Raw genomic sequence first — 13366 nt, 5'->3', positions numbered from 1 at the left:
GAGCCACTTTAAGCCCCCTGAGCTCTCTCTCTCACCAGTGAGGATTTCCTCCTTTGGCTAATTTTGACTCAACGCCTTCATGAAGCACTCTACTTTAACTAGACCTGCTTTTAACATGCTATTTTAATTCAGAGAATTATGAAATTTTTCATTGGCGTGTCCCTTTAGATGGTCAGTCTCAATATTTAGCCCAGTTTTGGTTAATGTAGAAAAGCACTTAGGGTTAGAAATGAGCTCATGTGTCCAACTGATGACTGAGGTGTATGGGTCACGTGACTTGGGACAACCATGCCCTAAGACGGTTGGGTATGATGCCAAGCCAGGGCTAATGAGAGGTTACAGAGCTCTCAGGACACGGGAAACCTTTGACTGTGGGGTACGTGGGCATAAGAGGATAACATCAGAGAGTAAACAGCTCCACTGAAAGAACTCACAAAGTAAGAAAGTTGACCAAGTGTGGAATCGTAACGTGAATGTTTTTACAGTAACTCCGAGTATAATGTAATGCTGTTGTATTGTAGTCAGGCTTGTACTTATGACTGCTGATGTTTCTAGTGTGGCTTTGGGTCTTTGAAAATTGTCAACGGTGCTGCCCCATATGTTCCATTATTTACAAGTGTGCCACCAACACAAAGAATGAGATCCTCCACCATCGAGAAAGCATCAGATCCCTATGCCCCTATTTAAGGCTACAGAAGCAAAAACTCCAGGAGGGGAAGGGATTTGAGCTAGGGTAGCACAGTTTGCTCAGGGTAAATAGAGTCAAGACCAGAATTCGGGCCCTGTGACAGCAGTCGAGTGGTTTCACCACATCTTATTTCCTCTCTGAAGCTAGAAGCCTAGGTTACCAGATAAAAATGAGTAGGACTAGAACACCTGAAAAAACAGACAGGGGCATAATCAGATCCTTGCCTGCATGCAGAGTGTGTCTCCACTTGACTCGTAAACCATCTTGGGCATTGTGGAGCCTCTCCTTCAAAAGAAATCAAACTAATGAAGATTGAAGTTATCTAAATATTTGGTTTGAGAGTTGGACATTTCGTACAGAGCAGCATGACTTCACTTATGCTGTTTGTTTTTGTTGTTCTAACTTCAGGGAACTCTTGCACAATGCATGATAGTTTTCATTAACAAGGGTGAACAGGAAAGGGCAGGACACTTGGGAGGCTTGAAATCAGATGGGACAGGAAGAGAGGGCTGGAGAAATTCACCCTGGGCAGCACTGGTTTCGGAGGGAATGGTAGAGAGCGCATTTCCCATGTCCCATTTTGAAGTCAGGTGTGCTTCCTGCGGGTTTTTGTCTGCAAGGAGAGCCACTACAGCTGGCTGGGGCAGCGGGGACCTAGGCAAAGGGGGGCAGTCAAGGCAGGTAAGGATTTGTGGCGCGAGTCTGCACACTAACTCGCTCACAACAAATCCACCGCCCACGGCTGAGGAAGAGGAGCAGCACCCAGTGTCAGGGCGGAGCCTGGGGATTTGTACACAGCAGTCAGATTGCACTCGCACTGGTGAAACCCAGGCGGGAGGTGAAATGGAGCTGTAAGACAAGGCCTGTGATGACCTGAAAGTGGTCTCAGAACTCGCTAGTAAACCGTCATGGGCTGGTCCCCTGTGCCTCCAGCCTCAGCTGTCACAAGTGTTCTCTCTCCCCATCCTCCCAAGCCAGACGCACCTGCTTGCTGGCACAACAAGTAGTTCACAGGCCCTGTTGTTTGCGGCCTCCAGCCTCTTCCTGCTCTTGCTTCTCCCCCAAGTACCCTTCATTCCGAACCCCACCCCAACCTCCATTCTGATGGACTGATAAGCCATCTCCTTAGTGCTTCCACTCACCTCCCCAAGCGCACTGGATCCCTCCCACCTTTTTCCTGCTGTTCTGTATCTCAATGAATGCATTTGTACCTGGAGCTAACTCGCAGCTGTGGTACACCAGGTTAGCTGCACTGTTTGTAAGATTACTGAACTATTTGTGGATGGATAAAAATCTGCTATCCCAAGACTTCCACAGGTCTTTTTTTTTTTTTTAAGATTTTAGAGGCAGAGTTACAAAGAGAAAGTGAGAGAGACAGAATCAATCTTCCATCTGCTTTTTTACTCCCCCAAATGGAGAGTAAATGGGCTAGACTGAAGCCAGGAGCATCATCTGGGTCTCCCATGAGGGTGCAGGGGCCCAAGTAGTTGGGCCGTCTTCTGCTGTTTTCCCAGGCTCATTAGCAGGGAGCTGGATCAGAAGCAGAACAGCCAGGAAATGAATAGGCACCCACACTGGATGCTGGCATCACAGGTGGCAGCTTAACCTGCTATGCCACAAGTCCCACGCCACCCAACCCACACCTGCTGGATTAATGCTGGGAGCAGTCGGAGGCCCTGCAACACTTGGCCAAGATCTTGTGTGGATGTGAATCCCTGCATTACATTGTGGGGCTCATGAGCTCCCAGTGGGCTCAGAGAAATCTCCAGGTAGACTCAGTGCAGGTCCTAATCTTCCCACATGTAGGAATGCAACTGGGGACATAGAGGTGAGCAGGAAAACAGGACTATGGCAAGACAAAGCGGTAGGACACACTCAGACAAGAGTGTGGACAACCTCATTAAGAGTTGCCCCGCCAGGCTGGAGTTGCCCTTTTTATAGGGTAGGGATGGTGGTCAGGGCTGGGCCCGATTGACTTTTCAAAGGAGGCAAGGCGTGGTGTAGGGTGAGCTGTAGGACACGTGACAGTCTCCAGGAAGGTGTCATGGCCTCTGGGGCATGATGGAAAGCAAGGCTTAACTGTGTAAGTGGGTGTGCCAACCCTTCAGCAATGTTCAATACACACGGAAGGTGACAGGGGGTTGGGTGTCGGCAGTCTGGAGCTCCTCCTGCCTCACCACCTCCCTTCCTAGCCCACATGGCTCTGTTCCTCTTACCAAGTCTGAGGACTTCCATGTGTGGATAGGAGCACCTGGGTCAAGGCTTTCTCTCCTGTGCACTTCCCACTGAATGTTGGGTGAATCCCTTAGTTCCTCATCTTTAGGACGGAGATGCACACGGAACTCCCAGTAACACTGCTGCGCCAATGGGCGTATACGAAGGAACTTCAAAAAGTTCCTAGAAAATGGAACTAAAAGATGTTTTGTGGCAAAGAAAAATACTTTTCATTTATTGGAAGACAGACACCTTCAGGGCTGGGCCAAGCCAAAGCCAGTAACTCCACTGGAGTCCCCCACACGGATGGCCAGCCCCAAGTACTTGAGCCACCACCTGCTGCCTCCCAGGACACACATACGGAAACTGGATTGGAAGTAGAGCTGTGACTCAGACCCAGGCACTGTGACGTGGGTGCAGGTGTCCCACGAGGCCTGCCACTGCAAAACAAATTTGAAATGCACATGTCGCTTTATCCTAAGAAGTATTTCTCATGAACTTCTTGAAGACACTTTGTATGCATGGCTTCCAAAATTTCGGCACAGAATTTTTTTTTTTTTCTTATAATTCCATCTGTTATGAACTTTTTGAAGTCTGTTTGTATCCTTTAGATTTTAATAGGTAGGTGATCAAGAAGGTAAGAAGCTAAGCAGGGACACTGAGTTCCCAAAGAAGGAAGAAAAGCCTGGCCAGTACTAATGTGACAGTCACTGGGCTGACAAACGTTGCTGCTAGCCAACCCAGTCACACCCAGTGGCTAGAGGAGCGGACAGCTAGGCAGGGCGTTGTTTCAAAAGCCCTTGGTGGCCTAATTGGCTTAAGTCTTCTTATCTGACTTTTACTTGTCTCAATCTGCCAGGGCATGTGAGAAAGCAGTGTTTTCATTGCCTTTGTTTTTTCCATAAAGCTCTTGAATGGGCGAGTGCCCTTGGTGGCTGCAAAGCCTTCTGAGAATCCGAGTTTCTTGGAAGTTCTTATAAGCCAGGCACAATTCCCTGGAAAATGTGAGCTTCCTGAGGATTGTAGAAGCTTCAGCTTTCGGTCAACGCTAAACATCTAGAAAAATGTTCCTGGGACTTGTCGTCAACACCTCCCTAATTGGCTGCCTTGGCACCATCTCAAGGTTGTGGTTTTGACTCCAGATCCTGGAGCAATCCCAAGCCCTCCTCCACTGATCCGAGTCCCCCCTCCTCTACCCCCCACCCCGCGCCCCGGGATGGAAGATAAGTAAGAATTGACCGCCTGTGTTTCTGAGTCTGCAGGGAGCTGCACACATCATATTCACACTGCAGCTAGAAACTACAGTTCTCTCCGGGAGTCTCTCCACTGCAGTGCTTCTCCTTTCTCCTCCTCTTTTGCCTCCGCCCTCACGCTGAGACCTTTGTTTGCGCTCCAGAGGGCAAGATCTAGAAGAAAGCACCTGTGGGTTTTCATCCCAAGAGGCCAGAGCTTGACCCTGGTCAAGGACATTATAACAACTTAGAGATTTCAACTGGCTTAAAAAAAAAAAAGAAAAGAAAAGAAAAAGGCAGAGTTACAGAGAGGCAGAGGCAACATAGAGTCTTCCATCCACTGGTTCACTCCCCAGATGGCTGCAATAGCCAGAGCTGCGCCTATCAGGAGCCAGGAGCTTCCTTCAGGTCTCCCATCTTCCACTGCTTTCCCAGGCCATAGCAGAGAGCTGGATCAGAAGTGGAACAGCAGGGACTCGTATCACACCCATATGGGATGCTGGCACTGCAGGCGGGGGCTTTACCCACTACGCCACAGTGCCGGCCTCTGGCTTTATTTTTTGATTTTAAAATCAGGCGACACTTGATTCCATCAAGCAAAACACATGCACCTGTAGGCTGAGCAGCAGGGGCTGGTGTTACAGCAGAGAAGACCGAAGAAAGCAGACAGGAATGAACCAGCGGATTAGCCAAGACTACTCTGCTCTTTTTTTTTTTTTTTTTTTTTGTTTTTTTTTTTATTTTTTATTTTTTTTGACAGGCAGAGTGGACAGTGAGAGAGAGAGACAGAGAGAAAGGTCTTCCTTTGCCGTTGGTTCACCCTCCAATGGCCGCCGCGGCCGGCGCGCTGTGGCCGGCGCACCGCGCTGATCCGATGGCAGGAGCCAGGAGCCAGGTGCTTTTCCTGGTCTCCCATGGGGTGCAGGGCCCAAGCACCTGGGCCATCCTCCACTGCACTCCCTGGCCACAGCAGAGAGCTGGCCTGGAAGAGGGGCAACCGGGACAGAATCCGGCGCCCCGACCGGGACTAGAACCCGGTGTGCCGGCGCCGCTAGGCGGAGGATTAGCCTAGTGAGCCGCGGCGCCGGCCTACTCTGCTCTTAAGGTGAGAACAGAGGCGGGACAACTGGCCAATATTAGGTAACATCGAGTCACTTCAGGTTGTCTTCTGTTTGTGAAAGGACTGAGGTAGAAGGAAGTTCATTATCATGCCAACTGAAACTGGCGTGTTTGGGAAAGTTGGTCATCAGCTGTCTGACTCCAATTTCTTGGAAGGGCAGGTAAACAGCTTAATTGCAGCAGCTTAAGGAAGCACAACTTTAGCGAACAAGGGACTCCATGACTTTTAGCCTGGTGTGTTGGAGTCTGGTGCAAGTGCTTAGTCCAACTCAAGAGCGTCCTGTAATTTTTATTCAGCTGACCACAGGAGCTGAGAGACCAGCCGAGGGGCCTCCCATACTTCCTTTCAGAAGGTGCCTTTCCCGCTTTGTGCTAAGGCGAGAGCAAACGTGTTAATTCTCACGTCCTCCAGATGCATCCATGTTGTCACCTTCCTGTGTGCTGGCCAGCTCTCCTGGACTCGTGCAGGACCTTCAGTCCTGTAAGCATGGGAGGGGCCCTGTTCTGAAACGATAGCTGTGGGGGAGGTGTTTGGCTTAGCAGTTAAAATGCTCACATCCCACACCTGGCTCTGGCTTCCAGTTCCAGCTTCCTGCTCATGCGGACCCTGGGAGGCAGCAGGTGGTGGTTCAGGTAGCTGGGTCCCACGTGTCTCACCGACTTGCTTGCAGTTGAGCAGGACTCAAGGGGACACCGAGCCAGCTGACAGGAGGGCTGGAGGGACGAGCAGTCAGAACAAGGAAGGGCTCAGCAGTGCCCTGGATGTACTGATGACTGAACCCAGCCAGGTGGAGGATCCGAGGCCAGGATTGAACCACTCAGGAGACCTGGACCCAGCTCTGTGATCCCGGGTGCCTGGGCAGCACAAAGGGCACCAGGAATCAAGATATGGGTTGAGTGCTGAGACAGAACCGAGTTTATTTTTCAACCCCCTCACCCAGAGAACATGGAAACATGATACAAATAAGTCACCTGAGTAGATGAAAATAGGATTCTACTCTTGGGAAAAATAAGATATGAGTTCTATAAAAAACCCATGAAAAGATACACACCCAACATTCCTACATTCACGACGGCTACCTCCTAGGAGTGGGACTCTTATGGAAATATGTATCTCAATCTTTACTCTGAGTTCTTTCCTCATAGAGATAAGAATCCAAAGCAAAGGCATGAGTAAGGTGCACAAGTGAGAAGAGGATTTGTTTCAAGAGTGACCACACATTCACGCAGGAGAGGGTGCTGGCCCCAGGAGGGCCAAGAAAGTTGCCTGTGAGGAAAGAACATGGAAGAGGCCAGAGAAGGACCAACAGCAAGAGCAAACAGCCAAAAAAGCAAAAGGGCCACTCCCACATGTGACAGTCACTTACATGGGACAGGGGCTGGTGTCCAATTAAATATACAAGTGGGAAGTGGGATGGAGTGTGGGCGGGGTTTAGTGTTTGTGAGGCTTCCTTGGAGTTGATTGGCACCTCCAGGTAGGGTTTTATTTATTTTAACTTTTATTTAATGAATATAAATTTCCAAAGTACGACTTATGGATTACAATGGCTTCCCCCCATACCGTCCCTCCCAACCGCAACCCTCCCCTTTCCCGCTCCCTCTCCCCTTCCATTCACATCAAGATTCATTTTCGATTCTCTTAATGTATACTAAGCTGATCTTCTGTATATTAAGATTTCAACAGTTTGCTCCCACACAGAAACATAAAGTGAAAAATAATAGATGATTTTTTAAATGATGATGAAATCAGATCAGACCTATTGTCATGTTTAATCCCAGTGAGAGTCAAGTTGGGAATTGATAATTTCTTTTTTTTTTTTTAACAGAAGATCAGTTTAGTATACATTAAGTAAAGATTAACAGTTTGCACCCCCATAGAAACACCAAGTGAAATATACTGTTTGAGTACTCGTTATAGCATTAAATCTCAATGTACAGCACATTAAGGACAGAGATCCTACATGAAGAGTAAGTGCACAGTGACTCCTGTTGACTTTACCAATTGACACTCCTGTCTATGGCATCAGTAATCTCCCTATGCTCCAGTCATGAGTTTCCAAGGTTATGGAATCCCCTTGAGTTCTCCGACTCTTATCTTGTTTAGACAAGGTCATAGTCAAAGTGGAGGTTCTCTCCTCCCTTCAGAGAAAGGAACCTCCTTCTTTGATGACCTGTTCTTTCCACTGGGATCTCACTCACAGAGATCTTTCATTTAGTTTTGTTTTGTTTTGTTTTGTTTTTTTCCAGAGTGTCTTGGCTTTCCATGCCTGAAATACTCTCATAAGCTTTTCAGCCAGATTGGAATGCCTTTAGGGCTGATTCTGAGGCCAGAGTGCTGTTTAGGACATCCGCCATTCTATGAGTCTGCTGAGTATCTCGCTTCCCATGTTGGATCACTCTCCCCTTTATTTATTCTATCAGTTAGTATTAGCAGGTACTAGACTTGTTTATGTGCTCCCTTTGACTCTTAGTCCTTTCATTATGATCAATTGTGAACTGAAATCGATCACTTGGACTAGTGAGATGGCATTGGTACATGCCACCTTGATGGGATTGAATTGGAGTCCCCTGGTATGTTTCTAACTCCAGGTAGGGTTTTAACTTCCACATGGCCACAATGGTCCAGCTTCCTTGTCCCAGATGAGACACAGGTACATGATGGGAAATTGGGCATATTGGATTGACATATAAAAGGGTAGAATTACAGTGCAGGGCTGTGCAGACATTGTGAGAAATCTTCCAGCTCATCTATTTCTACCGAATGTTTATTTCTGCCATATCAGAACTACTGGGTCTATCTTTCCCTCCCTCTTCAGTTTTTTCCTTTCATGTATCTTCATTTTTCATAATGGATTATTCTAATTTCCTACAATAAACTTAGTTCGTTAGGAGAAAACAAGGTAACTGCAAAACAGTCCGTATGCAGAGTTTATTCCACATCACCCTGCGGGTGAAGGTGATTCTATGGCCTCGTGTTTGGTTTCCACTCTAGACCCAGGATTCATGGTGGATCTCCCACGTGCCCTGGTTCTGCTTTTTCCCCCAAAATACCTAGGATTCTGATCACTTTCTAGAAGGCCTCCAGGCATCTTCTTTGCAAAGAATCAGCTCTTAGTTTTTGCTACATCAGGCTGGGCCCTTGGCAGCACAGGGGTTTGCAATTCAAAAGGGATGGCACTTAAAGCACTTCCTTGGCCTCAGACCAGAGTGCAGGCCCTCTCTCCCTTGCGGGAGTTAGATAAGCTGGAATAACTTAGAGCTCTTGTATTTGAGGGCCAAATCTCAATACTATTAAGGAAACTCAAAGGGAGGTGATAGCTTTGTTTCCAGCTCCTTGTGATGTAGAGAAATGGCCGAGTCAGTTGTACTGTCTTCATCAGCGACGCTACCACTACTTAGTTTGATATGAACACCGGAGAAGAAACTGATGAACCATATACAATGTGAATTATCTGTCGGGCATGTTGCTAATCATGGTCTGCTATCCTCATGGCACCCAGCAAGGTGTTGGGGTAGCCAATGCCTGCATCGCTTTGCAAGGGCCCAGAAAAGACAAAAATTCACTTAAACCTTGGTTTATAGCTTGGCAAGTAAGCAAGTAAGAGTTGACAGTCCCCTCCCTCACCTCCATACTCCTCACCTGAAAAAAATCACATCTACTCTAGTTTCAAAGTCTCAGGCCTTGTGTTTTCCTCGCCATTAATTACTACCCAGCTTACTCCCAACACACACTCAGGGATAGCTAGGAGAGGGCTCAAGGGGAGTCTTTGGTTGTCTTCCCTACCTATAAGCTTAAGGAAGGGGATTTCTTCCCAGGGATGAGTCACATGGGGTCCCGTGGATTTTATCTCCTAAACATTAGGTGACCGAGAACCACCTCCTTCCATTCTCACCGCGGTTTCCTTGCCAGGAGGGGACGCAGCCATCACGGCTCCCTAGCTGGTCTGCAGTACACACCATGCCTTCCAGATGCAGGTGTGAGCCTGCCCTTCGCTCCTGCCTGAAATCTGAACCCTTGTGGCTTTCGAGGCTTTTCACTAGAAATTGCAAACCCGAAGACTATAAGCTGATGGGTTTAGCTTGGCGCACACAATGCTTTGATAAGTTTCAAGTAGAGCCAAAATTCATAATTTTTGAAAACTTAACTCAAAACTTAGAGCTTCTCTTGAAAAATCAGAATAGTGAGTGGTGTTGAGTGTACATTCCCACAGGGAAAGAGCTAGTGGCGCTGAGTGGGGCCTGCCATGTGGGTGGGACCTGCCTCCTGCACTTCTCCCTGGCTGTACCATACCTGTTCCACACCCCGCTCTGGTTCTTTTATGCTACTCGTCTCATGTAGAGAGGTGGACTCCACACGACTGACCCAATTATGCTTTCATCTCTCACTGCTCTACTGCTTTTCCCCACGTGTGCCTGGTCTAGGCTCTCACCCCTCCCCGCCCTTTACTCCAAGACAAGCTAGCTTTTCACCAGCAGCTGCGTGTTTGTGCGCATGTGCGTGCTTGTGCACGTGTGCGTCGTTCCCCTGCAAGGCATCCTCTTTGGGAATGTCTAACTCATTCTTCAAGTCTCAGCTTCAATGTTCCTTTATTAGGAGAGCTTGCCCTGGCCTCACCTGCTCAGGCCCCAACCCTAAAGTCAAGTTTCCATGTTTCCATTATACTTCCTAAGTGCCCCCTGTGGTAGGAGGCCTACAATTCAGACACAAGATCATGTACTCTCTGGACATCTGATCACATCAGGAGGGCCTCGAATGGCCTGACTGCAACTGCTCTGCTCACTGCTCCCCCTCGCCAAGTAGCCTCCTTGTTGAATGGCCCAGGCACAGTGCCCGCTGATTCCTTAGTAGCGAGTTTCAGCTCCCTGCTAGCTCATGGCCAGTCACGTCCTCCTATGGGAGCCAAGGGCGCCCCACTCTTGATACCGCAGAGCCCGCCTCCCACAGGCCCTGGTGCAGTCACTGGGTTGCAGGCGGCCTCACCTCCTCCGAAGCCCTGAGTACGTGACACCTAGATTAATTTTACTTGTGCCTGTTGACGGTCCAGTGCCCTGTGTTCGGTCACTGCCATAATCCCAGGGTGGAATTCCTTCTTACAACACCACATGCACCATCATCTCTTGCTTACTTGCCTTTCTCCCATAACCTTGACCATGAACTCCATGAGGGTAATGCCACCAGGAGAAGGATGGGAATGTATCGTTTGCCCAAGACCCACAGAGCTGAGCATAGAGCCTGACACCTGACAACAATTGCTTGTTGGAACTGTCAGAGCGGGGTCCTGAGAACCTTATCAGGGGCAATGCTGAGCCAGGGCACAGGAAATGAGCTTTTCATTCGAGCTTCCAGAGGAGGTTTAGCCTGGGAACTGCACTTGAAGTTGAGATGCCGCGATTCTAGCAGTTTCCTGGGTTGTCTCTGTAGAAGCGAGGGCATTCCACGCCCTGCGGAATAGGACAGGGCGGGAAACACCAGCTCTCAACAGCAAGCGTGCTCCGTTTTCTAGAGGCCCTCGTAGGTGTTAAGCAGCCTGTGTTTCCAAGGAGGGGCCCAGGCAGATGAGCTGGACATTACTATGCAAAACATCAAGAACAAAATGCTGTTTGTCCCACAGAACCCTAGCACACCCCTTGATGCTTACCAAAAAGCACTCTGCCATCTGCAGTCGATTTAGCAACACATTTATACCATTTCCATGTGGTGCTAATGCAGTTCTAGAAATTAATTTGATCAAAGTGCCGTTTTAGCAGGAAGAGTATCCTCACTTCAACCCAGAAAGCCATTTTGGTCATCTCTGGATTGTTAAACATGCAAATCCTGTTGAATTTCTGTAATATGCCATGTAAATATCCATGAACTATAGTTAGAAGCAACACCAATAGGTTCCCACTGGATATTCTAAAATTTTTCAACATGATGGTAACTGAAAGATACACACACGGTTTTTGGCACACACTATTTTCACTTTCACTTATGGAGCTAAAGTCCAGACTTTCAGAGCCATAAATGTTTGCACTTCACATGCAAGTCAGACCACTCTGAGAAGGAATATGATGTTTTAGGTTGCACCTGCACATGAAATTAATTTAACCATGTTTGAGCAAATCCTTGACTTAGGTAATCCTTAATTTTGTTTGAACTCTAGTCCCAAGGTTAGGAGGGGTATCAGAGAGAAATTATCAGAACAAAAATACTAGCTCTACAAGGAAGATAACAGCGTCGTCCGGTCCAAAGCTCAGGGTTTAGATTCCTACTGCCCTAGGCTCTAATCTTGGTTTTTCTACTTACAAGCCAAGTTTGAACAATCTACTTAACCACCCCCAAGCATATCATCCTGAACTAGCAACAGTAGAAATACCTTATGTCACAGAGACATGAAAAGCAGGTATATTCATTTTTACCTTTAGTTATCAAAGCCACTGGTACATAAAAACATTCCATAAGTGTTCACTATTATTGTTACCATATATTGGTCTCACAAAGTGTTGTAACAATGCAATCTTTGGCAATTTGATTCTACAACTGGGTGCTAAAGTGAGGAATTTATCTCTTGGATCACCATTTCTGCTGGTTCCCCATGAGTTCCCATGGTTGAATTGAATGCCTCACCGCAGAATTCTCAGAAGAGAGATAGTCAATGAAAATTCAGGATGGCGTTTAGGCAACAAGGCACCATGAACCAGACAGATACTACCTTTCAAGTCATTTATGAATCAAAATCCCAGCTAAGGCATCCAGCCTTCCTGGTAAAGGATTGTCACACCGAGCACACAGAAGGCTCAGAGAGCAAACATCAGCGTGGGTAGAGGAATATCAATCTCATTGAGTGCTGTCCCTTGGGACTTATGTCACAACTGGGCATGGCCATTTGGAGTCCAAAATGTACATAAGAGACAGCAGTCATAGTGGGCACTGGTGTAACTTTGAGGTTCTACAGTTCTACAATGGAGTTGCTATCATGATGCCCGACACAGAGTCTGGGCACTGACATGTTTTTGTCCCTGCCTTCAATGCCCATCCCAATGTCCTGTTTTCTACAGCACCAAACACATCACTTTGGACATGAATTGCATGGGAATCATATTACCTAACCCACTCATTCAGGGAAGACTCATCATTTTTAGCTGAATATAACCCAGTTTGCCCCCAGTGCTAATTATCTCAGCATTCCTCACTTTAGGAAGGCAAGTCACAAAGTCTTTTTCATCTCCCAGAAGTAAGGTACTTTGGGTGAACTTGTGTATTGTGACCTCGGTGTCTAGCCTGGTGCAAGTTAACATAGTTTACACACATACTTAGTAAATACGCAAACATCTGAAGGGCAGGAATCCCAGTTGTCTTACTAGGATCCGACTAGATTATCATAGAATTTAGAACTCAGGAAGGGAGTTCAACAAGCATATGGAAAGATGGAATTTTATTTGGTTGGTACAAAGATTTGAAATCCATGAGTACTTTCTCCATCATATACATTTTCTGTGAACTTATTGAAGACCATTCATAGTATCCGCTCATGAATACTGAATAAATGCATGAATATAAGCGCACTTTTATGACCCTTTCTTTTAATTTTAGAGGAAGAGAGAAAGAGGCAGATAGAGCTCCCACCTACCAATTCACGTCCCAAATGCCTGCCATGGCCCCAGGTGCACGAGGGGCCAAAGCCGGGAGCCAGGAACCCAGTGTGACCTCTCCCATGTGGATGTCAGGGATACAAGGCTCTGCATTATAGGAGCTTGCAGTCAGGAGCTGGAGCCACAGCCAGAGCCAAGTTCCAGCCCAGGTTCTATAACGCGGGACAAAGGCATCTCAAGTGCTAGGTCAAATGCCCACCCACTATGCCACTGTTTCGAAACCTGGTCCTGCTTTTGTTTGCTCAGTAAACTGATACTCATGGAGAAATTCTCTGCTCCCTTGCCATTCATTCTGTGAAATATTTTATTTCATTCCAGGAAGGGGAAGGCCTCTTTTCCTCTCTGCTCCCATACTCTCGGAGCCATCCTTCCACATCAAGATTCTCGTATGCACCTGGTCCACCCTGGCTAGGCCAGGCAGCAAGAGACTTGTTAAAGGATGTCGTGGTTGTTGGAATTAGGGGGAGGGGAGCAGAACAAA

The 13366-nt window shown here is 47.5% G+C and overlaps 1 long non-coding RNA gene across 1 annotated transcript in view; it reads right to left on the bottom strand.

Annotated features, from left to right (window-relative positions):
- Positions 1 to 13040, bottom strand: part of LOC149123572 (uncharacterized) — a 125501-nt gene extending 112461 nt beyond the window's left edge. Inside the window, exon 1 of the long non-coding RNA XR_016216928.1 lies at positions 12864 to 13040. This is a non-coding gene — a long non-coding RNA (uncharacterized LOC149123572). The remainder of the gene's footprint in view (positions 1 to 12863) is intronic.
- Between the last annotated feature and the right edge of the window lie 326 nt (positions 13041 to 13366).

The sequence above is a fragment of the Oryctolagus cuniculus genome, chromosome 11 (assembly GCF_051225735.1).
Source record: "Oryctolagus cuniculus isolate XC-2025 breed Fujian yellow rabbit chromosome 11, ASM5122573v1, whole genome shotgun sequence".
NCBI classification, from domain to species: Eukaryota; Metazoa; Chordata; class Mammalia; order Lagomorpha; family Leporidae; genus Oryctolagus; species Oryctolagus cuniculus.
Note: the sequence above shows the minus strand (reverse complement) of the source record. Positions and strands in the feature narration are given on the sequence as shown.